This window comes from Cervus canadensis, chromosome 13, assembly GCF_019320065.1.
Source record: "Cervus canadensis isolate Bull #8, Minnesota chromosome 13, ASM1932006v1, whole genome shotgun sequence".
Taxonomy (NCBI): Eukaryota; Metazoa; Chordata; class Mammalia; order Artiodactyla; family Cervidae; genus Cervus; species Cervus canadensis.
The window spans coordinates 10,338,599-10,354,264 of NC_057398.1; positions in this window are offsets into that span (position 1 = coordinate 10,338,599).

A 15,666-nucleotide genomic window follows, 5' to 3' on the forward strand; every position below is an offset into this window, starting at 1 on the left:
TGTAAATAGTACTGCAGTGAACGTTGGAGTGCACGTATCTTGAATTAGAAAAACTATCTGTTTAATATTTATTTTTATAGGATAAAGAGAAACTGATTTTCTGTTAATAAAAAACTGTTTTATTTTATTTATTTGTTTAAAAGAAAAAACTTTTATTGTTTTCAAAATAAGGAGTTAAATTTACCCCCCAAATGTAATATAACAATTGAACATATTTGGGTTATGTTTTTTTCTGTCTAAACTTACATATATTTACCTGGAAGGAGTTGACCACACATAGGCATAACTAACACAAATGTGGTTGCACAATCTTGTTTAAAATATTTTTAAGATTTCTTTTTTTTTTTGACTTTCATGTAGATAAAAAGTGTTCCCATTTTTCTGAGGTTTTTTCCTTTTGATTTTTATATGTGTTATTTTTGAATAAGACAACTTATTACAAGCCTTCAAATTTTATTATGGTCTTTTCAAAGTCAGGTATAGTTGGTGTATAATATTAAATATTATATAGATTATAAATGTACAAATATATGAGTCACAATGTATAAAAAATTCTGATGTGTTTTTTTTTGACTGTGCCACGTGACTTGCGGGATTTTAGTTCCCCAACCAGGAATTGAACTTGGGCCCCCAGCAGTGAAAGCTCCAAGTTCCTAACCCCTGGACACTAGGGAATTCCCAGTTCACGGTTTTTAAAGGTTATGCTCCATTTATAGTTATCATAAAATATTTTCTATGTTTGCCATGTTGTACAGTGTATCCTTGTAGCTTATCTGATGCCTGCTAGTCTGTAGCTCTTACTCTCCTGCCCCTATGTTGCCCTGCCCCCATCTCTTTCCCACTGGTAGTACTAGTTTGTTCTCTGTGTCTGTTGAATCTAAGGACCTTCACATTTAGATCAAGTAAATCATTTGTTTGCTAATCAGAACTGTACCATAAGTAAGTGAGTTTCAACGTGTCAGCAGACAGAAGTAGGTGACTTTATTTATTTATTTACTTATTTTTTTTAGAAGTAGGTGACTTTAGAAGCCTGCCATCTGGCTGGTCTCAGGTTGGTGGTATGACCTAGCCTTCACCAAGAAACTCACTTCGTGATTATTAAGAAGCACTCTGCAGGGCTCAGTCAGCTCTTCTGGGGACACTATCCATTCTGGCCAGATGGGGACCAGTTTTTGTTTTGTCAGTGGTGTGAAATACACAGGAACCTGAGTTAACTGGTACCACATGTTTGATCTGCTGGAATGATCTCAGGATATCTTAAACACTGTTGTCTCAGGGAGTTTCTAGGCCATCTAGTTCCATGATAGGGTCCTGTCTGGCTCCAGTGGACACTAGGTTTGAGGGGAGCAGAAAAGAGACAGAAGGAGAAGTGTTGGTGACCTGGGTAAGGGATCGTGGTGGTCTCAACCAGGAAGTTCATAGGGGAGATTAAGAGGATAAATCAATTTAAGAAGCTTTAAAAAGTTCAGTTGACAGAACTTTGTGATAAGATTTGAAGAATGAGGGAGGTATTAAGGTTAGTGTGTGGGTTTCCTGTTTGAGCAACTTAGTGGATGGTGATGCTAGCTTGAAAGGTGGGAGACAAAAGAGGGGCATATGTAGAGAAAAGAGTTCAGTCTGTACATAGGGAATTTCAGGTATCTGTGGCCTATCCTAAATGAGATGTCAAATAATCAGTTGAGTGAACAGGGTCTAGCTCAGGAGCCCTAGCCAAGTGAGAAATGTGAAATCTGGATATCATTCATATAGTGAAGGGAGTGCTGGAATCAGACAAGGTTAAGCAGAGAGAGTGGGGAGTAAGTGGAGAGAAGCAGTCAGGACAGAATCTGGAGAAAAACCAGTTTTTAAGGAGACATCTAAGGAATAGTAACTACAAATGATATTAGGAAAGAGCTAGTAAAGAAAAATTAATCAGTTACAAGAAGAAATTCTGAATCTTGTCTCATTGTATCTTTAAAAATTTTATTTATACTTATTTTATTCAATTATCTTTACTATGAAGTGCTTCAGACATTCAAAGAGGTATAGACTACAACAATATGATAAACACCCATGAAGCACCCCTACCCATGTGCACCCCTTCCTGATCCCTCTCCTCACCTTCATTTCAGGGGTAACCTATTGTGTAATTCCCATGTTTGTCTGTATACTTTCATGAGGATGCCTCATGGTGTCATCATGCAAAAGGAAACACCATCTTCTCTAATGGTCAGGACATGATCCTCAAATTTCAAAGAAACAAGCACCCTTTAAAGAAATGACAGATTTTCTTCTGTTTATCCAGAAATGATCACATTTTGATTGCTAAGTGTACCCAGCTATCAATTCATCATCTCTCAGCTCCAGATCTAGCGTTTGCCTTGCTTTGTGGTACTGGAGCTGGAACATTCTTTCTTTGCCAACTAGTGCAATATTACCCTTTCCAGGAGAGGGCGCCAGAGGGCACTGCAGGAGGCAGGGCCTCTCTTCCTGGTTCTGATAGGCGGCTTCTTACTCTTGCCTAATGGCCACTAACTTGCAGGTCATCCAGTGGTGCTCACTCTCTAGTGAGTGTGACGGGCATCTCAGTGGGTCTTTCCCCAGGGAGTCTCATGGTGTCCTCTCCTCCCATAGCAGGTAGTTTTCTGCCCTCCAGCCTTGGCATGTGGCTCTCCAAGCTCTTCACCATCCAGTGGGCTGTAGCCACATTCTCCTCAACTAGCCGTAGCCCTCAGCCCTGGGGTGGGGTTCCTTCCATAGGTGCTGTGCCTCTAGAACTAGAGGTAGTATAGGGGGTGCTCAGTACCCCTCTATCTGTTCTATATATCTGCAATCCCTTTGTTCTCCAGAGTTCTCTTTACCCTTTAGTAGTTAATTCCCTGTTACTGTGAATAATTCTTCATGTCAAACTTGCTTGTTCACACTCTTGTTTAGATGGTGTCTCCTCCCTGGATCCTGACAAACACTAGGAAGAAATCTAGACTGGTGGTAACAGACTTTGCACTTTTCTTAGTGGTGAGACATTGGCAAGGCATGTCCTCTTCCTGGATTTAAAATCTTCTTTGATAAACTGGGGAGACTTCCATTCCTCCCATCTGCATTGTTCCAAAAATCACACTGGATAATGGACTTATGAAGAAGTGGAATTGAGAATACACATTCGGTCTGAATTCAAGTAGAAGAAAGTTGAAGAGTTAGGGGAAAATAAAAGATGAAATAGAAAGTACTGGGGAGCAAGACTCTGATCAGCACTTAGATTCATGTCACTTGAAGCCTCCTCTCTCCCCGTTCTTTCTGCTTTGTGAAATGAAAAGAAGCAGAACTCTTTTGAGAACAGGGAGCTTGAAAAAAAACCAAGTTCTTTTCCTTTAATAATATTAGAAATCTAGATAGAAATGACTTTATTTTAGGCCCCTTGGACCTGAGTGGCTCTAGGAGCTTGGTGCCAAGAAAACTTGAGAATTGAGGATAAATCAACTTTAGGGACTATTGATTTATCTAAAATTTGATTGAACTGATAACATTTGCACTACAGGTTAGAGAGAAAGATGCTAAATTGCATTTTAGTATTTTTAAATTTAATCTTCTTGTTCTCAAACAACTATTTATTTTTTTTAGACCTTGTTATATGTGAGTTTTAAAATTAGATTATGTTGTTTTTACCAAAAGAGGAACTCTGGAGGCTTGTTGTTTAAAATGTGTCTTTATGGCATGACTCCTAGTGGCCCAATGTCTGAATTGCAGGTTTAGTTAGTTTTGTGGGCAAAGCAGGTAGTAGGCTATAGCTATGGTCACCATATGAGGCTTCCCTCCATGGCTCCAGGCTTCCCTCCAGGAGATGCAGGAGACTCTGGTTTAGTTCCTGAGTCGGGAAGATCCCCTGAGGAAGGAAATGGCATTCAGTCCAGTATTCTTGCCTGAAAAATCCCATGGACAGAGGAGCCTGGCATGCTGCAGTCTAACGGGTCGCACAGTCAGACCTGACTGAGCGTGTAAGCACATACTGTGGTCACCCCATGAGCGACAACAGGCTGTAGCTAACAACCCTTTACCTGAGACGGTTTTGAGAAAACTCTGTTCTTGTGCCGTTTCATTCTTCTCATTTAGCAGGATTTATTACTTGCACACAAAAAATGTAATTTTATTTGATACCCATTAAGAGTTTTCACAGAAATAAGTTTGTCCTGTGCCCTCAGTGTTTTTTTTCTTTCTCTTTTTTTTGGTTCAGAGAGCCTGGTCTTTGTAGATAGGTATGGCAGAAGGACCCAGCATAGGATATTCCTTCTGTTCTCCCCTTCGTGGTCCTTAATTTACTGACCTGTAAAACCAGAGGGGTTGATTTGTTCAGTGACATTAGAATTTTTTAAATTGTGACTCATAGTGAAAATTAACATCATATTATTTCTCTTTCAGAGAAGGCAATGGCACCCCACTCCAGTACTCTTGCCTGGAAAATCCCATGGATGGAGGAGCCTGGTAGGCTGCAGTCCATGGGGTCGCTAAGAGTCGGACACGACTGAGCGACTTCACTTTCACTTTTCCCTTTTATGCATTGGACAAGGAAATGGCAACCCACTCCATTGTTCTTGCCTGGAGAATCCCAGGGACGGGGGAGCCTGGTGGGCTGCCATCTGTGGGGTCGCACAGAGTTGGACACAACTGAAGTGACTTAGCAGTAGCAGTATTTCTCTTTGTCTCTCTGTCTTTCTCTTCTTCTGGCTCTCTCTCATATGTGTATATACACACACTTCTCAAATTTCCGTGAAACAGTGCCCGGTCTCCCTAAATGCAGTCCATTTGGTTCTCTTCTACACCATGCCATGCCACTCCATTCCATTCTATTCACAACAAAACTGAACAAAACCCAATGAACTGCTGTTAATAATTTGTGACAAGTGGGTTTCACCCCAAAGTCCAAAATGCACTGAACAAAATAATCTCTAACAAACAATCTAAGTCTATGAGACTATCTGCTACTTAATGATAAAAATCTCCTCACAGTGGGTCCCTTACAACTGCTCCCACCAGCTGCTTTAGCCCTACCAAGCATCTGCCATCAGTAAATCCATGGTCAAAGAGAACCAAGTCTGAATACAGAATAGGTGCCCCATTCCTACCAGTACATGGTATTTGGAATTAGTTTTGTGCTCAAAACTTGGCATGGTATGCCCCTCCCCAACAAGATGCCTTCTTCTTGGCCGTCTGCCTTGGTCTCCTTTGCTTGGAGTGCCCAGCTCCCTGTTTGCTATGAAGGTTGGACCCTGTCTCCTGTGCCCCAGCCCCTGGCTGTGTCCTCATTCATTCTGGATGAACCTTCCAAGATGCATAATGATACCACCTGTTTGGCAAGTGGATGTTTTTGATTCTGATGTCTGTCCTGAATGAATCTTCATTCATCACTTTCCTTTGGGTGTTCCAAATCCTACTGCTGGCCTCCCTAGCTAGAATCACAGCCTCGCCTCCGCTGTCTGCTACGTGAAGATTCCAGTAAGTCTCATGGTCCAGCCTGGTGGATCACGGAGTGCTAACCCTATACATTTATGCATTTTTTGTGACTTACAGATACAGGGTGGGCCGTGGGTAATTTAACTTAAATTTGCCTATTTAAATTTTCTGTGGGCTTCTCTGGTTGCTCAGATGGTAAAATATCTGCCTGCGGTGCGGGAGACCTGGGTTTGATCCCTGGGTCTAGAAGATCCCTTGGAGGAGGGCATGGCAACCCATTCTAGTATTCTTGTCTGGAGAATCCCCATGGACAGAGGAGCCTGGAGGGGTCCCAAACAGCTGGACACAACTGAGCGACTATTCTGTTATCACTTCAATATACCATATAATTCACCTTAAAAGTTCATGAAATATTTCCATTTTGAAAACAACCCCCCTTTGTAACATTAAAATGCATGTCCCCTTCTCTGTTTACCCCTTGTCTCACCAGTTACCTGCTTTATAAGACCACACTTTGTAGATAGTTTCTTTCAGTAGGTGTGAATCTCTTTAGCTCAAAAAAGTTTATCAATCTATTTTGGGGGTCTTGTATTTCCTTTCTAGCTCCTCTAGGGAGAGAAAAATTTCAAAACACCCTAAGGAGAATTTAAGGTAGAGCTCAGGGAGGACTTCCTCATAGAAGGAGGTTGTGGAATATTTCCTTTAAAATAATAGTAATAATTAAAAAAGGGGAGTGTGGTGGGAAGGTGGTCCTGATCTGGGAAGCCTGAGGGAGAGTTGAATGACTTCTCAAGGTTTGATCCAGCTCTGAGATTCTTTGATGTGATTGCCTGTCCCTTCTAGCTGTCTGTTTTTGATCCAAGGCTTGGCCTGCTGGAGCCCTGAGCTCTGAGTGAGAAACTCCCAGCTCGATACCACCCTCGGCAACCCAGGGCCTTGCACCAGCTGGCTGACCTGCGTGTGCTCCCTAGGAATTCCAGACCAGACTAATGGGCTTCTCTGATTTGCTCTGACTGCTGGTTTCCAGGGAAGGCCCATGGCGTGTGCAGCTGATGAGACCCTTCCAGGGGCCTGCTGCCTCCATGAGTTAACTCATTAGAGGGGCTTCCCGGGCATTCTGTCACACTGAGCAGAGTCTGCCTTTCACCTCGTCCTTTTTGCCTTTCACTGGTTAGCATGGTTGACCGGATAACTCACTTCTGCAGCCAATCAGCTCGTCAGAGTTCAGCCTAATTACCGAGTCCTCATGTGCGACTCAGGTTAAGTAGGAGTCACATTAATCCCTCGTTGAATACCAAGTTAACGGCAAGTGGAGTCCTCTAGATATATTACTAAATGGTTTGGGGAATAGGATGATTTTAATTTAATATCTGTGTATCCACTGCAAGGAACAATTGGATCAAGAACTTCTTTGCAGGGTTTGTATATGTTTTAATGCCATCGAGTCCTGGATAGGCTGAGACCCATGTGAATCCCCACATTCATAAACATGAAAATGCTTATAAGATTCTTGGATTTCTTCTTTTTTTTCCAGTGTTTATAGCAGCTTTGTTCTTAATTGATTCTTGTCTTTCTTCTGAACCACATTCCTGTTTTGTGAATTTTCACCTTTTGTGAACAGTTAGCTCTAACTTGATAGGATATTTTTATAACAGTAAGTGTGCTTCCCAAACCATTTTACAAATTGCTTTTCTTTGTGTCTGTGTGTATTACATAGAATATATATATTATAGTTATATAATATATATTATATATTATTATAATATATGATAATATATTACACTATATTTATTATTACATTATAATGTAATGATATATATGTATAATATATGCATATAATGTAATGTAATGGATATAATGTAATATAATTTATGATAATATATTACATTATATAATATTATAATATATACTCTGAATATATAATATAGAATATATTATATATAATAATATATATATATATAATATATATATTATATATATACATATATATATATATATTATACATAATATATATATTTTACATATATATAATATATATTATACATATATACATATATTATAATATATATAGATATATAATATATATTAATGGCCCAATTCTATATCAAGAATAAGTTCTCTACATAGAATATATATATTATATAATTATATATATTATATACATATTATATATAATATTATATATCAAGATATATTAATCATGTGTATTACTATAGTAATTGATATATAATATATAATAATTATATATTAGATATTAATTATAATTATATAATATATAACTATCATGATTATGATATAGCATATTATATATAATATATAATATAATATATAATACAATATATAATATAGTAATAGTATAATAATATATTATATATATTATATTATTAATATGCTAATAATAATATATTATTAATTATATAATAAATGATTATTAATGTATATGATATGTTATATATAATATATAATAATGATTATATTATGTAATATATTATAATCATAATTATAATATATATTATATATATTATACTATAATATATAATATACTATATAATAATACAGTAATATATATTAAAATAATATAATATATATTTATAAAAAATAATATAATATATACCATTATATATTATTAATAATTGTATGATTAATTATTAATTATTACTATTTTATAACATTATTTATATATTATATATAATATAATATAATATGATGATAATTATAATTATATAATAATTATAATTATCTAATATCTAATATACAATTATTATATATTATATATCACTTAGTATATCTATATTTATATATGTATGTGATTTATATATATATGATTATAATATATATTGTAAACTATGTAGAGAGCTTATTCTTGATATAGAATTAGGCCACCACTAAATTAAACTTTTAAATTCATTCCAAACTTTTTCACTGCAAGGTTCATCACTTTCCTTTTAAATTTTAGTTGTTATTTTTAAATTCTTGAGCGATGCGTGAGTTTATTCTTGTTGAATATTCAGATAGTGCAGAGAAGGCTGAAGTCTCCCTGGATTACCTGCGCCAAGCCCAGCCTTCTGTGTAGAGGTGGCCGCCTTTAAACCTTAGAGCGCTGCCCTTCAGCCCCTGTCCAGGGCACTACTGGAAGGGCGCTCTGGAGCCGTCCGCTTGGGTTTGAATTCCTGTCCTGTTGTTTACCAGCGGAGTCATTTGGGCAAGTTGGTGAACTCTATGCCTCAGTTTCTTTCCCTGCAAAAATGGGGGCAGTAATAGAGCCTATTTCTTAGGGGTTTTGTAGGATTAAAAAAGTTAATTTGTGTAAAGCACTTGTAACAATATCTGGCATATGGTAATTGCTCAAAGTATTACATATACGTATACCTACATACTCTGGAAAATTTTAATGTTTTATATACTTGGTACCATACCTATATATATTTCTATTACTTCCTTTTTAAAAAGTCCATGTTAGCACAAGTAAATATAACTCCATGCTTTTTAAAACTGTTGCATAGTGTTTCATGGTATGTACATAATTTATTTAGTCATCCCCTATTGGTGGGTATTCATATCTCAGTTTGCTGCTGTTAGCCAGCAAAGCTGTAGTGAATGCCTTTGTACATGTGTCCTTTTGCATGTGGATGTTACTGTGTTTCTTTAGGGCAAATATTGAGATGTGGAATTACCAGGCTAACGGGTATACCTGGTGGTGGTGATGATGTGTGTGTGTGTGTTTGCTGTTTTGGACATTGTTAATATTCTTGATTTATTTTTGGCTTTTGTAATCATCCACACAGTACCTTCTCTGGGGTTGTTCATTCCTTCTCATACTTCTGTTCTGTTGAGATCATCTTTAGTCTGAAAACTTCCTTTAGATGTAATCCAGAAATGCTGATGATGAATTTGTTGTTTTTGTTTTGTTCTGCAGGTTTGGCTTATTTGAGAGCATTTTTTTTGCCTTCATTTTTCTTAATTAAATTTTTAATTTTGAGGTCTCCAGAGATTCACATGCAGCTGTAAGAAGTAAGGCACATGACTGCCGTGTACCCTTGACCAGATAGTAGTTCTGTAAGACGGTAGCACTGAAAGCCTGAGGTTCCCACCAGGCTCTGTGCACTTTGGCTGGACCGGTCCCTTGACCTCTCCCCAGCGGTGGCTGACTCCTAAAATCTCTGCACAGCACTTCACCTCTCAGTGGCTCTTCTCTGTGCGGTCTTTTAAGGTCTAACCCTCAGGAGCTGGCTGAAAGCTTGAGGTGAATTTTATCCAGATGTTGGGATCCAGCTCTCTCTTCTCTGAAACTTTGCCCCTTAGACTTCAATCACTGTGGCAACCATTAATCCTATCTTCTTTTCCCTCCTCTATCCAGAGAACTTGAAAAAAATGAAGTCAGAGAAGTAACAGTAGGCTGGATTGTTGTTGGTTCTGGTGAGCTATTTAAGCCACTGTAGGCCGCTATAATCATCGATATCACAGATACGCAACATTATAAGTGGGTGTTCATTTTGGGTATGGGTACTTATCTACTGAGATAATTATATTGATTTTTCCTTTAATATAGTAATGCAGTGATTAACAAGAATGGGTATTTAAGCTTGAGCCTTCCTTATATCTATAGGATAAAATTATCTTGATTATGATTCATCATTATTTTTAATATGCTGCTTTTAAATTGCTGAGGAAGCCCAGGTGGTGCAGTGGTAAAGAATCTATCTATCAGTACAGGAGATGCATGAGACACGGGTTCGATCCCTGGGTTGGGAAGATTCCCTGAGTAGGAAATGGCAGCCCACTCCAGTATTCCTGCCTTGAAAACCTTATGGACAGAAGAGCCTGACAGGCTATAGTCCATGAGGTCGCAGAAGAATCAGACACACCTGAGTGACTGAGCACAATAAATTGCTAATATTTTACTTGGGACTTTTGCATGTCTCTTCATGGGTGATGCTGGCTTAGGTCTTTATTTTTTTGTGTTGTACCTGTCCATTTTTAATATCAGAGTTATGCTGACTTCATAAAATGAATATAGTAACTTTCTATCTTTTCTCGTGCTATGTAACATTTGGTATAAACTGGTTATTTTCTGTTCTTTGAATATTTGGTAGAATCTTTAAAAAGACTATTTGTCCACTGATGCTTGTATTTCTTGACTGTTATAATTCATACTTTCCTGTGAAATCATTATTTTTTAATCTAGGTTTCAAACTTATTGTCATAGTATTACACAGAGTATTCTCTTAAGATGAAAAAATGATAGCTGTAGTTAAATACTTATTTCCATTCATTTGGAGCTTTCTTTTTCTATCAGATTAGCCAGTTTATTTATTTTTCAAAGACATAGCTTTTAGTTTCATTGATCAATGCTTTTTTAAAAGAAAATATTATCTTTAATTTCTTGGTTAATCTTCATTGAATTTTTTTTGGTTTGTCTGGCTTACTTATTTTTACTTTTCTAGATTTTTCATTAGTTCAATTATCAACAATTTTATTTTCTATCAAATGTGTCAAGGCTGTAAATTTTCTTAAGATTCATTTAGGGTATATACTCTTGTTTTTGGTATGTTGTATTCCTTTTGTTGTTCATTTCTAAATAGTATGTTATTTGCACATCTGTGAGTGCTGTGTGCTAAGTCACTTCAGTTGTGTCCAACTCTATGTGACCCCATGGACTGTAGCCTGCCAGGCTCCTCTCTCCAAGGGATTCTCCAGGCAACAATACTGGAGTGGGTTGCCATGCCCTCCTCCAGGGGATCTTCCCAACCCAGGGGTTGAACCTGAGACTTTCTTGTCTCCTGCCCTGGCGGGTGGGTTCTTTGCCGCTAGCGCCACCTACTTCTTTTTTAATCCAATGTTTTTTTTATTTCAGAATTGTGTTCACATTCCTGGCTGCTTATTTTTGGAGTGGAGGTGTGGTATAGTGGATGCTGTGATGTGTCACCTAGTTCTTTTTTTAGGACCAAGACACTCCTTCTCCCTGGTGCAGGGAGTGTTGGCCGCTGGTGGGTCACAGCCGAGTCCTTCCATAGTCGTTGCCTTCAGCCAATGGAGCTGCTGCCCCAAAGTCACACCCCTTCTTAGGTTCCCAAGGCAGCTTACATCCGGTGACTGGTTGATGACGGGTCCAAAGGCCTGAACTTCTTGCCTCAATCTGGTACAGCTTTGAGGGGCGCTCTCAGATCTAGAATTCCCGGTAAGATTGACTGAGACCTCCCTTACAGCTGCAGGGCCGCCAGCTTCACTCTGCCCAGGCCCCCTGTGTCAGCGTCTTACAGGTTTTGCTCCCAAGAGAGCTGCCCCTGTGCAGAGATTCCCATCTCAGACCTTGTTTCCTGGGTAATCTGATCTCTGACAGGGCTATGTTTTGGTGGTTATTTCTAATATCACATGTAGGAGGGTTTCTATGCCTTGAAGTAGATCCACTAGGTTGAAGGGGATATGCATTGTCAGCTTTATCAGATATTCTAACTAGATCTTGGAAGTGGTTGGGCACATTTGCCCTCCCATCAGTAGCATCCTTTGCATCCTTGGTAACACTTGTATTACTATCCCTTTATCATAACTTCCATAGGTCACTCTATTTGTATTGTTAGCTCTCATAGATAGGTTGTAGGTAGCTTTAAAAACTTTATCAGTGAGTCTCCAGCTTTTAATCAACGGATTCTAGATGTTCACTTTCGTTATTAATGTCATTTTTATTAAAGAGATATAGTTGATTGACTTAGTTCAAAATATAGGACCAAGGAATCAGAAAATCGGTATACTAATCCCTATTTTGCCCAGGTTCAGCTCTGTAATTTAGAGTCAGTCATATATTCCTCTCCGAATCTCATTTTCCCCATCTGTTAACTGTGGAAGTTGGACTAAAAGAATCTCCTAGCTCCCATCTATTCTGACAGCAAATGATTCCCAGGATTCAGTCCCTACCTCTTCTTCCACCACCATCCTCACCCTCCACTGCCTACACTGAAGTCATACCTAGGGACTATCCATTCTCTTCTTAGAGGAGAAAGAAAGCTTTTGCTTTGATAGGGATTTGGGGATCAGGCTTAGGGAAGGACAATGTCTAGAAGTTGGAAGGGATAAAACCAGGATGGATTACTTCATTCTCTTTGCTATTTCACCCCCTTGCCCTCAACCTCCACTTGACTCAAATTCTAACTAATTGCTTACTGGCCTAGAGATAGTATCCATTAATTCTTTTGTAATCATTTCTGTTTAGTTCTTTGAGACATCTCACAAAACAAGAAACAAATATCTGGTTCTTTGAAAGTCCTTAGATGGATCAGTATTTATTGAAAAAAGTATTTATTAATGCTATTTTGGCAACTCTGGGAGTAAAAGTGAGAGTCTGATTCTCTGAATGAGAATCCGACTCTCTCCTCGAAGCACGCAGTCTGGCGATAAGACCTGGCACCCAGGAGCGTGCTCCAGACACACAGCTCTGGGTGTGGTCAAGAGTGAAGGCTTCCCAGCCCTGGGGCTGCCAGAGGAGCCCTCACTGAGGAGATGGAGTTCACAGTGGCACCAGAAGGATGGGGAGGAAAAGGAGGAGACGAGCCAATTTTATCTATTCTTATTCTGGTTGTACATGTTTCCTGTTTCTTCCTGTGGTGAAATGAATAGACGCTAAAATCACATTCAACTTTTCATGATCTTCTAAGCCTTGGAATCTGCTCCAGGTAAGGCCTTGGGGAAGAGGTGAGAATGTCAGAGAGGACTGCTGAAAGGGCTATGGTTTTCTCTGACAGGCAGGTCATTGGTTTCATATGCAAAGATGCCCAGTCTGCCATGAAAATAATTAACCACATGTCCTGTCTATAGACTGGAAGAAATCAGTCCACAAATGTAATAGAAAGCAAGCCCAAGAGCCTTAAGGAAATGAGGCAAAATCTATCTTTTTCTATTTTCTTTTTAACCAATCTCTTTTAGACTTTTGCTTTTACTTTTGTGTGTGTGTGAAATTCCATATTGGCAGCAGAATTGATTGCCTCCGGGCAGATGTCTGTGTGTCTAGAGCCTACTGATAAAGGGGCAGGAGAAGGAAGTGGAGGTACTGGGAACTGATGAAGGAACATATGGGAGAAATCAATACAGATTATACCAACTGAATTGGAATTCCAGTGACCAAACAATGTTTAAACAAAATGGCTGGTCACTTTTCATCTCTGATGGAAATGTCATCCAATGGTTCCCCTTCTGGGAATAAAGCCACAAACAATTATAGAAAATTGACTTTATACCTGAATTCCCAAATGAGAGGGAAAAGTTCCAGGCACCTGATTTCTCAGATGAACACAAAAATACTCATATGCAATGATCTGGAACAATGTATTGGTAAATTGTGTTCTTTGAAGCAACACAGCAACATGTGCACATGTAGATGGAACTCAAGTGGAACGACTGATCTGGATGGGATTTATCAGGAAGGCTTGCTAAAGATGGATTTTACACTTTTTAAGGTCTGTGAAGTCATAGGTTGAGGTTGAAGACGGGTTAAATTCTGGGTGGTGAGGTCTGTGCCCTTCTGTGGTGGTTTCAGACCACAGAGGTCTCAGTTGGTCTTCTTCACATCTTCATCTCCCAGTACCCCCTGCTCCCACAGCCTGTAGGTTGCAGGAGGGGAGAACGTATTCCAGGTTATTCTTCTCTGGAGCCCAGCTCCAGGTGAGTTGGTGAACAAAGCCCCTTGGTGCCCTCTTTAGCATTCAGTTCTCTAAAGGTTTCTATTTCATGCCCTGCATTAACATATCAGTGCCACCAAAATGCATACATATTCACTAAATTGCTTTCAGTTGGAAGAACTAATGTGCCCTTGTAATGCCATTAAATATGAACAATTATGAAGAAAGAGAACCTTCCATTTGGTCTCTCTTTCAAGACCTCAAACTAGATTACCTTGTTCTCTTAATAGGTGAAAGTCCTTTTACCCAACAAATTAGATATAGACAAATTGCTTCTGTTTCAGGCTATTTTGAAAGCCTTTCCTCTCTGTTACCCTTCCCATTCATTTGTGCTGGAGGTGGAATGTTAATTCTTGATCACAGGCACTAAATGAGGGGAGCTATATCACCGGTAATAGAAAGTGGCAGATAGTCCAAAAGACATTTTTTATTTGGCTTTGGAATATACGTATGCACTTACCTTTGAATAAGGGGATGTTTGACACTCCAGAAATTTATTTCAAACCAAATTAGGAAGCCAAACCGGGAAGGCTTCATGCCCCTGGAACTAAGAGGCTATGTCCAACTTCTAGTCTTGCCAAGCCCAATTAATTTCACCTTGCGACTCACTTCAAGCTGTGGAAAAGCATGAAGGATTTTCAGACTCATTGTCATTTCATTCTCAGCCAAACCCGTGCTGAAGCAGGGAAGGAGTTAAATAGGCCAGTTTCTTTTCTTTTTTACTGGAGTATAGTTGCTTTATAATGTGTTTCTGCCATATAGCAAAGTGAGTCAGCTACATGTTTACAGATATCCCCTCTTTTTTGGACTTCCTTCCCATTGAGCACAGAGTTGAATTCTCTGTGCTATATAGTAGATTCTCATTAGGCCAGTTTCAATAGGTTTCCTGAACAGAGATATTTGAGAATTCAACAGAACTACATTTAATACAAATTTAACAATTAATCTGTAAAGAGCCTGTGTCTGAAGTTCCAACAGAGCAACTTTCCAAATACAGAAGAAGTTAATTTAGATCAATACATTGAGTTCATGATGCACCCAACACTCCGATTGTTACAGTGGATGCTCAGTTGTGTCCGACTCTTTGCGGCCCCGTGGACTATAGCCTGCCAGGCTCCTCGGTCCATGGAATTTTCCAGGCACGAATACTGGAGTGTGTTGTCGCTTCCTACTCCAGGGGATCTTCCTGACCCAGGGATCGAACCCAAGGCTCCTGCGCCTCCTGTAGTGGCAGCCAGATTCTTTACCACCAGCGCCATCCAGGAAGCCGCATTATAGTGGATATATGATTAAAAAACAAACAAGCAGGCATCTTATTATGAGTAGAAAGCCTTAACTGATGTAGCTTGTGCCTGGCTTTTCAACCTCATCTGTTCCTTCCTGCCCTTTGCTGAGTGTGTGGCAGCCCTGTCAGTCTTTTGTTTTATGGGACAGGCCAGGTGTTTCTTGACTTGGGGCCTCTATATATCACCTCCTGCTTCCTCTGCCTGGGGTTCTCCCATCTTTCCTCATCTGGTGACTCTTTTTTTTTTTTTTTTAATTTAGGCTTCAGCTCAAGCAGCCCCATCTCAGA